Consider the following 14,381-nt stretch of genomic DNA (forward strand, 5'->3'; position numbering starts at 1 on the left):
GATCCTTTTAATGTGCTGTTGGATTCTGTTTGCTAGTATTTTGCTGAGGATTTTTGCATCTATGTTCATCGGTGATATTGGCCTGTAGTTTTCTTTCTTTGTGACATCTTTGTCTTGTTTTGGTATCAGGGTGATGGTGGCCTTGTAGAATGGGTTGGGAGTGTTCCTCCCTCTGCTATATTTTGGAAGAGTTTGAGAAGGATCAGTGTTAGCTCTTCTCTAAATGTTTGATAGAAATTGCCTGTGAAGCCATCTGGTCCTGGGCTTTTGTTTGTTGGAAGATTTTTAATCACAGTCTCAATTTCAGTGCTTGTGATTGGTCTGTTTATATTTTCTATTTCTTCCTGGTTCTGTCTTGGAAGATTGTGCTTTTCTAAGAATTTGTCCATTTCTTCCAGGTTGTCCATTTTATTGGCATATAGTTGCTTGTAGTAATCTCTCATGATCCTTTTTATTTCTGCAGTGTCAGTTGTTACTTCTGCTTTTTCATTTCTAATTCTATTGATTTGAGCCTTCTCCCTTTTTTTCTTGATGAGTCTGGCTAATGGTTTATCAATTTTGTTTTCTTCTCAAAGAACCAGCTTTTAGTTTTATTGATCTTTGCTATTGTTTCCTTCATTTCTTTTTCATTTATTTCTGCTCTGATCTTTATGATTTCTTTCCTTCTGCTAACTTTGGGGTTTTTTTGTTCTTCTTTCTCTAATTGTTTTAGGTGTAAGTTTAGATTGCTTATTTGAGATGTTTCTTGTTTCTTGAGGTAGGATTGTATTGCTATAAACTTCCCTCTTAGAACTGCTTTTGCTGCATCCCATAGGTTTTGGGTCATCGTGTTTTCATTGTCATTTGTTTCTAGGTATTTGTTGATATCCTCTTTGATTTCTTCAGTGATCTTTGTTTATTAAGTGGTGTATTTTTTAGCCTCCATGTGTTTGTATTTTTTACAGATTTTTTTCATGTAATTTATATCTAGTCTCATAGCATTGTGGTCAGAAAAGATACCTGATACAATTTCAATTTTCTTAAATTTACCAAGGCTTGATTTATGACCCAAGATATGATCTATCCTGGAGAATGTTCCATGAGCACTTGAGAAGAAAGTGTATTCTGTTGTTTTGGGATGGAATGTCCTATAAATATCAACTAAGTCCATCTTGTTTAATGTATCATTTAAAGCTTGTGTTTCCTTATTTATTTTCATTTTGGATGATCTGTCCATTGGTGAAAGTGGGGTGTTAAAGTCCCCTACTATGATTGTGTTACTGTCGATTTCCCCTTTTATGGCTGTTAGCATTTGCCTCATGTATTGAGGCAATGCTCCTATGTTGGGTGCATAAATATTTACAATTGTTATGTCTTCTTCTTGGATTGATCCCTTGATCATTATGTCATGTCCTTCTTTGTCTCTTGTAATAGTCTTTATTGTAAAGTCTATTTTGTCTGATATGAGAATTGCTACTCCAGCTTTCTTTTAATTTCCATTTGTATGGAATATCCGTTTGCATCCCCTCACTTTCAGTCTGTATGTGTCCCTAGGTCTGAAGTGGGTGTCTTGTACACAGCATATATACGGGTCTTGTTTTTGTATCCATTCAGCCAGTCTATGTCTTTTGGTTGGAGCATTTAATTCATTTACATTTAAGGTAATTATCGATATGTATGTTCCTAATACCATTTTCTTAATTGTTTTGGGTTTGTTATTGTAGGTCTTTTCCTTCTCTTGTGTTTCCTGCCTATAGAAGTTCCTTTAGCATTTGTTGTAAAGCTGGTTTGGTGGTGCCGAATTCTCTTAGCTTTTGCTCGTCTGTAAAGGTTTTAATTTCTCCGTTGAATCTGTATGAGATCCTTGCAGGGTTGAGTAATCTTGGTTGTAGATTTTTCCCTTTCATCACTTCAAATATGTCCTGCCACTCCCTTCTGGCTTGCAGAGTTTCTGCTGAAAGATCAGCTCTTAACCTTATGGGGATTCCCTTGTATGTTATTTCTTGTTTTCCCCTTGCTGCTTTTAATATTTTTTCTTTGTATTTAATTTTTGATAGTTTGATTAATATGTGTCTTGGCATGTTTCTCCTTGGATTTATCCTGTATGGGACTCTCTATGCTTCCTGGACTTGATTAACTATTTCCTTTCCCATATTAGGGAAGTTTTCAATTATAATCTCTTCAAATATTTTCTCAGTCCCTTTCTTTTTCTCTTCTTCTTCTGGGACCCCTATAATTCTAATGTTGGTGCATTTAATGTTGTCCCAGAGGTCTCTGAGACTGTCCTCAATTCTTTTCATTCTTTTTTCTTTATTCTGCTCTGCAGTAGTTATTACCACTATTTTATCTTCCAGATCACTTATCCGTTCTTCTGCCTCTGTTATTCTGCTATTGATTCCTTCTAGAGAATTTTTAATTTCATTTATTGTGTTGTTCATCATGGTTTGTTTGCTCTTTAGTTCTTCTAGGTCCTTGTTAAATGTTTCTTGTATTTTCTCCATTCTATTTCCTAGATTTTGGATCATCTTTACTATCATTACTCTGAATTCTTTTTCAGGTAGACTACGTATTTCCTCTTCATTTATTTGGTCTGGTGGGTTTTTACCTTGCTCCTTCATCTGCTGTGTGTTTCTCTGTCTTCTCATTTTGCTTAACTTATTGTGTTTGGGGTCTCCTCTTCACAGCCTGCAGGTTTGTAGTTCCCGTTGTTTTTGGTGTCTGCCCCCAGTGGCTAAGGTTGGTTTAGTGGGTTGGGTAGGCTTCCTGGTGGAGGGGACTGGTGTCTGTGTTCTGGTGGATGAGGCGGGATCTTGTCTTTCTGGTGGGCAGGACCATGTCCATTGGTGTGTTTTGGGGTGTCTGTGACCTTATTATGATTTTAGGCAGCATCTCTGCTAATGGGTGGGGTTGTGTTCCTGTCTTGCTAGTTGTTTGGCATAGGGTGTCAGCACTGTAGCTTGCTGGTCATTGAGTGGAGCTGAGTCTTAGTGTTGAGATGAAGATCTCTGGGATAGCTTTTGCCATTTGATATTATGTGGAGCTGGGAGGTCTCTGGTGGACCAATGTCCTGAACTCAGCTCTCCCACCTTAGAGGCACAGGCCTGACACCCAGCAGGAGCACCAAGACCCTGTCAGCCACAGGGCTCAGAATAAAAGGGAGAAAAAAAAAGAAAGAAAGAAAGAATAAAATAAAATAAAATAAAGTTATTAAAGTAAAAAACAAAAAATTATTATTAAAAATTAAAAAATTAAAAAGTAATAATTAAAGAAAAAAAGAAAGAAAGAAGAGAGCAACCAAACCAAAAAACAAATCCACCAATGATAACAAGCACTAAAAACTATACTAAAAAGAAACAAAAAAACAATGGCCAGACAGAACCCTAGGACAAATTGTAAAAGCAAAGCTATACAGACAAAATCATACAAAGAGGCATACCCATACACACTCACAAAAAGAGAAAAATGAAAAAATATATATATATATCATTGCTCCCAAAGTCCACCGCCTCAATTTTGGGATGATTCATTGTCTATTCATGTATTCCACAGATGCAGGGAACATCAAATTGTTTGTGGAGATTTAATCTGCTGCTCCTAAGGCTGCTGGGAGAGATTTCCATTTCTCTTCATTGTTCTCACAGGTCCTGGGGTTTAGCTTTGGATTTGGCCCCGCCTCTGTGTGTAGGTCTCCTGAGGGCATCTTTTCCCCACCCAGACAGGACAGGGTTAAAGTAGCAGCTGATTTGGGGGCTCTGGCTCACTCAGGCCGGGGGGAGGGAGGGGTACAGAATGCGGGGCGAGCCTGTGGTGGCAGAGGCCGGCATGACATTGCAACAGCCTGAGGCCCACCGTGTGTTTGCCTGGGGAAGTTGTCCCTGGATCACAGGACCCTGGCAGTGGTGGCTGCACAGGCTCCTGGGAGGGGCGGTGTGGATAGTGACCTGTGCTTGCACACAGGCTTCTTGGTGGCTGCAGCAGCAGCCTTAGCATTTCATGCCCGTCTCCGGGGTCCGCACTGATAGCCGCAGCTCACGCCCGTCTCTGGAGCTCGTTTAGGCGGTGGTCTGAATCCCCTCTCCTCGTGCACTCCGAAATAATGGTCTCTTGCCTCTTAGGCAGGTCCGGACTTTTTCCCCGACTACCTCCCAGCTAGCTGTAGCGCACTAGCCCCCTTCAGGCTGTGTTCACTCAGCCAAACCCAGTCCTCTCCCTGGGATCTGACCTCCGAAGCCCGAGCCTCAGCTCCCAGCCCCCACCCGTCCCAGCCAGCGGGTGAGCAGACAAGACTTTTGGGCTGGTGAGTGCTGGTCAGCACCGATCCTCTGTGCAGAATCTCTCTGCTTTGCCCTCTGCACCCCTGTTGCTGTGCTCTCCTCCATGGCTCCGAAGCTCCCCTCCCCGACCGCCCCACCCCATCTCCACCAGTGAAGGGGTTTCCTAGTGTGTGGAAACTTTTCCTTCTTCACAGCTCCCTCCCAGAGGCACAGGTCCTGTCCCTATTCTTTTGTCTCTGTTTTTTCTTTTTTCTTTTGCCCTACCCAGGTACTTGGGGTGTTTCTTGCCTTTTGGGAAGTCTGAGGTCTTCTACCAGCATTCAGTAGGTGTTCTGTAGGAGTTGTTCCACATGTAGATGTATTTCTGATGTATTTGTGGGGAGGAAGGTGATCTCCACGTCTTACTCTTCCACCATCTTGAAGCTCCCAAACCTTCTGCCTATTTTTAAGTTGGGTTGTTTGTTTTTGATGTTGAGTTGTATGAGCTGTTTGTGTTTATATATACTGGATATTAATCCCTTATCAGTCATATCATTTGCAAATATTTTCTCTCATTCAGTAGGTTTCTTTTCATTCTGTCGGTGGTTTCCTTTGCTGTGCAAAAACTTTTAAGTTTAATTAGATCTCATTTGTTTATTTTTGCTTTTATTTCCTTTAGTTTAGGAGACAGATCCAAAAAAACGTTGCTTCAATTTATGTCAAAGAGTGTCCTGCCTAAGTTTTCCTCTAGGAGTTTTGTAGTATCTGGTCTTACATTTAGGTCTTTAAGCCATTTTGAGTTTATTTTTGTGTATGTTGTTAGAACATGTTCTAATTTCATTCTTTTACATGTAGCTTTTCAGTTTTCCCAGCACCACTTATTGAAGAGACTGTCTTTTCTCCATTATATATTCTTGCCTCTTTTGTTGTAGATTAATTGACCATAAGTGTGTGGGTTTATTTCTGGGCTTTCTCTCCTGTTCCATTGATCAATGTGTTTTTGTGTCAGTGCCATACTGTTTTGATTACTGTAGCTTTGTAGCATAGTCTGAGGTCAGGGAGCATGATTCCTCCATCTCTGGTCTTCATTCTGAAGATTGTTTTGGCTATTTGGGGTCTTTTGTGTTTCCATACAAATTTTAAAATTACTTGTTCTAGTTCTGTGAAAAATGCCATTGGTATTTTGATAGGGATTGCATGCAGTCTGTAGATTGCCTTGGGTAGTATGGTCATTTTAACAATATTGATTTTCCAATCCAAGAACATGGTATGTCTTTCCATCTGTTTGTGTCATCTTCAATTTCTTTCATCAGTGTCTTATAGTTTTCAGAGTACATGTCTTTTGCCTCTTTAAATAAGTTTATTCCTAGATATTTTATTCTTTTTGATGTGATGGTGAATGGAATTGTTTCCTTAATTTCTTTCTGATATTTCATTGTTAGTTTATAGAAATGCAACAGATTTCTGTATATTAATTTTGTATCCTGCAACTTTACCAAATTCATTGATGACCTCTAGTAGTTTTCTGGTGGCATCTTTAGGAACTTCTATGTATAGTATCATGACACCTGCAAACAGTAACAGTTTTACTTCTTCCTTTCCAATTTGGATTCCTTTTATTTCTTTTTCTTCTCTGATTGCTGTGGCTAGGACTTCCAAAACCATGTTAAATAAAAGTGGTGAGAGTGGGCATCCTTGTCTTGTTCCTGCTCTTGAGGTAATGTTTTCAGCTTTTCACCATTGAGTATGATGTTAGCTATGGGTTTGTTATATATGGCCTTTATTATGTTGAGGTATGTTTCCTCTATGCCCACTTTCTGGAGAGTTTTTTTTTAATCATAAATAGATGTTGAATTTTATCAAGTTTTTTCTGCATCTATTGATATGATCATATGTTTTTTATTCTTCGATTTGTTAATGTGGTGTATCACACTGATTGATTTGCAGATATTGAAAAAGTCTTGCATCCTGGGATAAATCCCACTTGATCATGGTATATGAACCTTTTAATGTATTTTGGATTTGGTTTGCTAGTATTTTGTTGAGGATTTTTGCATCTATGTTCATCAGTGATATTGGCCTGTAATTTTCTTTTTTTGTGATATCTTTGTCTCGTTTTGGTATCAGGGTGATGGTGGCTTCATAGAATGAGTTCAGAAGTGTTCCCTCCTCATACATGTATAAACCCTGAAGACATTAGGCTAAGTGAAAATAGCCAGTCACAAAAGGACAAATACTATACAATCCCATTATATGAGGTATCTAAAGTAGCCAAATTCATAGATATGGGAAGTAGAAGGGTGGTTACCAGGAGCTGGGGGTAAGAGGCAAAGAGGAACTGTTGTTTAATGGGTATAGAGTTCCAGTTCTGCAAGAGAAAACATTCCAGAGATCTATTTCACAACAATATAAATATACTTAACACTACTGAACTGTACACTTAAAAATGGTTAAGAGGGTACATTTTATGATATGTGTTTTTTTACCATAATATAAACAAACAAACAGCCTTCTTTACTTTAAAAAAAAAAGAAAGATGATGCTGAACTGTCAAGCTAAGAGAGGAGCTATTTATTCATTCATTTCAATATCTATAGTCCATCTGCTATGTGCTAGGCACTTTGCTTAATGTTGGGGCTAGATGATGATTAAGGAACGATCCCTGCTCTCAAGAGCTTTCAGCCTAGTTGGAGACAGAGAGAAATAAACAGTGTGATATGGGCTCCACATAATAGGGATAAGTACCAGGTGCCAGGGAAACACCAAGAAGGGGAGCTTCCTCTGGTCTTGGAGTGGTGGTCAGGAAAGCCTTCGCATCTTCATGCTGGAGTAATGAAGGTAAGTATGCATTAGCCACGCAAAGGTTCAGAAGGAAAGACCAGGTGAAGGCATAGTGAGGAAGTCAGGGACAGTGAGAAACATGGTGTGACCAGAGTTTAGGGTTGGAGAGGGCTGGGCTGAGGAGACTGAAAATGGAGGCCTCCTCAAAGAGTTTGGATCTTTTCATGAGATCAATAAGAAGTCATGAAAGGTTTTTAAGGAGGAGAATCATGTGTTCAAATTGGCATCTTAAAAGGATTATTCTGGGGGCTTCCCTGGTGGTGCAGTGGTTGAGAATCTGCCTGCCAATGCAGGGGACATGGGTTCGAGCCCTGGTCTGGGAAGATCCCACATGCCGCGGAGCAACTGGGCACGTGAGCCACAATTACTGAGCCTGCGCATCTGGAGCCTGTGCTCCGCAACAAGAGAGGCCGCGATAATGAGAGGCCCGCTCACCGTGATGAAGAGTGGCCCCCACTTGCCACAACTAGAGAAAGCCCTTGCACAGAAACGAAGACCCAACACAGCCATAAATAAATAAATAAATAAATTAAATAAACCCAAAGTTTAAAAAAAAAAAAAAAGTAAGCTGAAATATTTAAAAAAAAAAAAAAAGGATTATTCTGGCTGCTACAGTGAGAAACAGATTGAAGGAGAACATGACCAGAGGCAGAAATATGAGCAAAGATTTAACAATAAGGAAGTGACAAGTGACCTTTGAGAAGAATGAGGAATGAGTGGGAGGAGAAGAAATGATGAGTTTACACAACTTTTTCTAGAAATGAGGTTTTGAACAAGAGGAGATAACAAGACAGCTGCAAGGAAATCTGGAGTGAAAGAGTGTGTGTTTGTGTGTGTGTGTGTGTGTGTGTGTGTTAGGGTGAGAGGGATAGGCATGTTTAAATACAGGGCAGAAAGGAGCTATTCCCTAAGGGGATGGGAGGGGATGGGACCAGATCTCACTTAATAGAGCTTGGGAGGAAGAGGGCAGGACTCTCTCTCTCCATTTTAATATCCCATATTATGGTTTTTTTTATTCTGTAACAAAGAAGGGAAGTACATCCTGGAGGAGTAAATGGAGGAGGGATGGTTTAAGTGTAAAATTGAAGCTAAGAAGGACAGGAAAGAGAATTGACTCTGAAAAAATGAGACTTCAGAGCAGCATGGGGTCCAGTAGAAGCTGAAGATCATAATTCTGTTCAGTGTATTTTATGGTTGTTTCTATGGAGCATAGCACCAAAGATATTTCTCTAGAATCTTATCTAGGTGCTCTGCCTGACCTCAGCCTGTGCATCTAGACTCAGAAGACCTTAAAGGGTGCCCTCTGAATTCACTACAGGTTTGGGAAAAAATACTGAAGAGATAGATACTTGTCTTACCAGAAATCAAAATAGACTATTAATTTATAGCTATTAAAACAATGTGATATTGGCCCAAGATTAAACAAAGAACCCCAAAGCTGAGACAGAAATTTAGGAGATGAAAAATGTGGCCCTTTAAATTACTGGGAAAAGAAAGGATCAGTCAACAAATAGGAAAGTGACAGGTGGCTATTTGTTAGATGCCTACCACACACTACACATGAAAAGAAGTTCTGGATGAATTGAGGATCTAAATATACATATATACACATATGCACCTTTCTAAGTCATTAGAGGAAAATATTTTTTATGAGCCTGGATTGCAGAAGTTTTCCTAAATAATTCATGAGACCTAGAATCCAAAGAAGAAAATATCAACAGATTTAACGACATACAAATTAAAAAACTAAAATAAAAAAAAACCCCTGTGTAATAAAAAAAAAAAGGAAGAAAAGAAAAAAGAAGAAGTTTAAACTAAAAGGTTAAAGGATAAGGTACAAACTGGGGGGAAATATTTGTAACTATATAATATACACAGGGTTAATATATGAGTTTCCACAAATCAAATCTACTGCTCTACATTTGTCACATTTATCATAAATTGTGTCCACATATGTGTTGATTTATTTCCAGACTCTCTGTTCTGTTCCATTAGTCTGTTTGTCTGCCCTTGTGCTAATATCACACTGTCATATTATGGTAAAATGATGTTTTTACATCTAGTAATATAAATTCTCCAAAATCATTCTTCAAAATACAAAGTGAAAAGTTGGTGATAATGTTATTTTTCTTAAATTTGATGGGTACATACTCTGATATTTGTTATGTCAATAGTTATTTATAACTCATATTTTACAAATATTAATTTGTAGCTGCTTAATACTTAATAACCCTATAGCAGAAAAAACCTTTTATGTGTTTACTATAGTAACAGCATTAAATTTTATAGAGTAAAAAGTTAAAAACAAAAGGTAAAAATGAACAAAACCACATTTTTAGTGGGATACTTTAATATACCTTTATTCTTTGACAGGCCAAGGAAAAATACATGGAACTGAAGGGACCCACATGGTGAAACAGCAGACAAAAACTCCAAAACAGCTATTATAAATATGTTCAAAGAATGAAAAGAAACCATACGTAAAGAATTAAAGGAAAGGATAACATTGTCTCATTAAATAGAGAACATCAACAAAGAGATAAAATTACTTAAACAGCAACAGAGAAATTCTGGAGTTGAAAAGTACAATAATTAAAATAAAAACTTCACTAGAGAGGCTCAACAAAAGATTTGAACTGGCAGAAGTAAAATCAGTGAAATTGAAGATAGGTCAGTATTGATTATCCTATCAGAAGTACAGAGTAAAAAAATAAAATAAAATAAAGAAGAAAAACTAACAGAGCCTCAGAAAAATGTGACACACCATTATATGTGTGTGTGTATGCCAAGAAGCTTAATCAACTCCAAGTATGATAAACAAAGAGATTCACACTCACACATATCATAGTTAAAATGTTTTAAGACAAAGACAAAGATAAAATCATGAAAGCAGCAAAAGAAAACAACTCATCACACACAGACTCCCTAGTAAGATTAACAGCAGACTTTTCATAAGAAACAATGGAGAACAGAAGGCACTGGGATGATATATTCAAAGTGCTGAAAGTAAAATATTGTCAAACATGAATCTTAAACCCAGTAAAATTTTCTCTAAAAAAATGAAGACAAAAGAAAGACATTCCCAGATAAACAAAACCTGAGAGAATTTATTGATAGCACGCTTGTATGACAAGAAATATTCAGGCAGAAAGCAAGTGACCCCAGACAGTAATTTGAATACACAAACACACACACACACTCAGAGAGTGCTGGTAAAGGTAATTATGTAGTAATTGCAAAACAATACATAATTGTATATTTCTTCTCCTGTATTCCCTAAACTGAATTATAAAACAATGTGAATATAATTGTATTGTTGGGTTTATAACATACAGACATACAATATATTTGACAGTAACATTACCTAGAAGGAAGGTGGTAGCAAAGCTATACTGGGGTAAGGCAACATACAAGGTGACAACCCAAATCTATAGTAATAAATGAATAGAAAAGAAAGGGTAAGAAGGTAATATAACAGCTCTATAAATATATACTTGCTTTCCTTTCTTCTCTGTTTCTTTAAAATATATGATACTACATTAAGTTAATTATAATAATATATTGTTGGGTTTTAACATATAAAGTGTAAAAAATTAATAATCAGAAACCTCAATTAAATAGTGTCGATAGACCAGAAGGGGGAGCTCTCATGCCCTGTGTCAATAGCAGAGCCCAACAGGAAGAACAAAGACTCCTCTTTTTTCTGGCAAGGACTCAGCCAATGAAGAGGCATGGACTGTCTGTTTACTAGAGCCCTCCCAACTTCCTTTTCCCCTCTATAAAGATGTTCTTCTTTCCTTGCTGTGTGGGGACTTGCATGTGGCTCGCCATGGCTGCAGACCCCGAATTGCAATTCTCTGCTGATCTCAAATACACTCATCTTTGCTGAAGAAATATCTAGCAATCTATCTTAGGTCGACAAAAGACATAATATTTATAAGAATAATTGCATAAAGAGGAGGTGGAGTGGAGCTTTTTAGGAGTGAAGTTTCTATATTCCACTAGAACTAAATCATTATAAATCTGAAGTTGATTTTGATAAATTAGGCTAAAATTAGAATATGGTGATTTTTGTACAACTCTGTGAGTATACCAAAAAACACTGAATTGTATACCTTAAGTCAGTAAATTGCATGGTATGTTAATTATACCTCAATAAATTTGTTATTTTAAAAAAACATGGAAGATCTGAATAATAACATATAACTGTGAACTAATAGATAAAATATATCAATGCTCTATTGGCCAAAGAACATGCATTCTTTCCAAATGCCCATGGACTATTCACACACACACACACACACACACACACACACTCACACACACACACACACACACAAATTTACATTAGGCAATAAAAGAAATGTGAAGATATTCCCCCAAAACAGAACTTCCACTGTCCACAATGCAATAAAACTAAATGATAAATAAAAAGGATCAACATAATAATCAAACTTATAAATCAAAACAAAACAGTCTTTAAGAATCTTTTGGGTGTAACAAATCTTTGGATATAATAAAAATGGCAATTTCACTTATGCTTAGAAAATAATTATAGAAAAGTACATATTAAATTTTGAGAATATAGATCTAGTTACTCTGGAAAATTCACAGTTTTAAAGGTTTGTATTATTGGAAAAGAATAAAGGGGCGATCATTCAGTTCTGAGAAGTAGAAGGGGGATTTCTTTATCTGAAATATGATATTTATGAAGTTGCTCAGGGAATCTGAAGTAATCATAATGTGGAAATATGAATGGCCATGGTAAAAGGGTTGGCCATGGTTAAAATAAACCCTCACTTACACATCTCCTGACCCAACAAGGGAGCCATTTTGCCTTTCATGTTACCATTCTGAGAGGTCAGTGTCTTCTTGGCAATGGAATGGGATACACATACAACAGATCTACCACGAAGTGAAATTGAGAAAAAAAAAAAAAAAAAGCCCAGATTTCACACAGTCTGTGTAAGTCATATTGATTGCTTGTATCACAAGCAAAGCCATTGTCAGAGGTGGATAGGGCACGATTCAGACAGGTTAACAACTGAGGGAGGGAAATCGATGGATAAAGGATACCGACATGAAAGAGAATGAGTTAAGTAGCAAAGGGAGGCTCTTGGGATACTTAATAAAGTCACCTTCTCTGTCCTCACACTGTGACAGTCTAAAGGGAAATCCACGAGTGTCAGCACACATCATAAACAGAACCTCCCCCAGCACCACCTGACTCATTCTTTGTTCATTGTAAGAACTGTTCATGATTGCAATTATAACCCATTTTCTGAAATATAAAATAAAACTTTTTGTAATGCTTGTTTAATTTTCAAGGCAAAGCCCTAATCATATCTTTTTTTCCCTGTCCTATGAAATTTTGGCTCCTGTTTTAAATGGATTCTCTACACTTCCTTTTTTTTTTTTTTTGGTACTATTTTTACTAGAATAATGAGCACCCACCCCCACCCCCTGCCACACACACACACAAATTAACCTTTCACCAGCAATTGGTTCCTTAGTATAAATTTCTTTTTTCTGGTGGCTGAAAAGGTGAAGGCAAAAACCTGGGGGCATTTTGGAACTAGTGGAGCAACTCAGAGATGGAGCTGGTGCTGGAAGAGTCCTCCTCGTCGGGGGCACACAATGCCAACTTCAGTTTTGCCTGGCATATCGGGCACTGGAAAATGGAAGATTAGCCCTAGACAAGTCACAGGTCCTGCTGACAGAACTGCAGTAATTCTCAGACATTCAGGTCCAAACGCCGATTTCCCTCGAATCATCAATGAAAACCGTGTAGAAGTCCATCTTTTGGCCTGCTCAGTCCAGCTTTTCTGTTAATACACCTTAGTTCAGCCACGCACCTCTCTCTTACCTCACACAGGACGTCCTCCTCCGAAGAAACCAGCTTCCCTTGATCATAGCTGATAGCTGTAGGAAACAGGGCAACAGTACCTGGGCCTCACAGGGATGCTCTCTTGCCTTTTAGAAACCACTTGAGTCACACATGAACGTTATCATTGAACTGGCCCCCAGTATCGGTGTCCAGGCTTTGGACTGACAAGCAGTTTTTTTCCCTGGAGTGGTGAATTCCAAACTTCTATGTGAAAGAAAACACACATCTGATGGGGCACGTTGGCATGTCATGGCCTGTTTTAGCACTTATTTTTGTGTTTGCACTGCAGACCTACATACCACTACTCAACTGTGACTCTGATAAGACTTGCGGTATTTTTTTAAAACATGGGGTAATACGTCTTTATATGCGGAAATAGAAAGGGTTTGGTCTCAGCAATGATTGATGTGTGGCTGCCACATTTGATCTTTTGCTTCACTACACGTAACCTAAATAGCTTTTCCAAGAGAAGTTTCAGGGTCAAGTATTTTTTCTTTTCTCCTATGTGTTAAAGTTTATCAATGAGTGGAAAAGTAAAGTTTTTAGGTTAAATGCGAGAATGAATCATAAACTCTCTGCTCATTTTTGGATGTACACATGAAGCAGTAAATCAACTCCAAGTGAATGACACTGGGCAAGGGTTATTGTCTCTAGTGGCCGAAGGTGACTGGCCTTCAGCTTCCTGTTGATCATAAACTGAAAGAAACTTACCACCCAGCCTTGCGGGGTTTGTTCACCCGTGGATTTCTGAGGCACACCATCCCTGGGATCTTTCCCCCATTGCTCTTCCCAGCTGTGGGATTTTCTAATTTAATTTATGGTACAAAGCTGCTAATGTGATTGGTTAACCTGACTTGTATAGTTTTGCTTCAAGGAACTACCTCAGGATTTTAAATGTTTTACATCAGATATTGAATATTTAATGCATGACTAAATTGATGAGTCACTAATAAACACACATAACTCGATCTCCCTCTGGGAGTGCACCTTCCCTTCTTGTAATTCACCCCATACATATATCTGTCATGGGCCAAAAGGGTGTGTGCAATTATTTCAGTGTGGGAGAATCTCAGATGATTAGCTACAACCACAGTGTTTTGAAGGTATGACTGTTGTGGGCACAGCCAGATAATTAATTAGATTTGAACAGTCTGTGTGCCATTGTCTGTTCTTGAAATTAACTGAAGCCCTTCCAAAAAGAAAAAAGGATTACTTATGTCCTTTAGAACATAAATCAAAAAACTTTAAAATGTTTCAATAATTCTTAAAAATGTCAGTAATTGCCCTAATTCCCTATACTTAAAGGGATTTATTGTGTTATTTTCCCATGACAACTTTTTTTTTTTTTTTTCCCATGACAACTTTTAAATGAAAAACTCCGAGTTGAAAAGAAAAAGGAACTGGAATGATTGGCTTTGGTG

Source organism: Balaenoptera musculus, chromosome 19 (genome assembly GCF_009873245.2).
Source record: "Balaenoptera musculus isolate JJ_BM4_2016_0621 chromosome 19, mBalMus1.pri.v3, whole genome shotgun sequence".
NCBI classification, from domain to species: domain Eukaryota; kingdom Metazoa; phylum Chordata; class Mammalia; order Artiodactyla; family Balaenopteridae; genus Balaenoptera; species Balaenoptera musculus.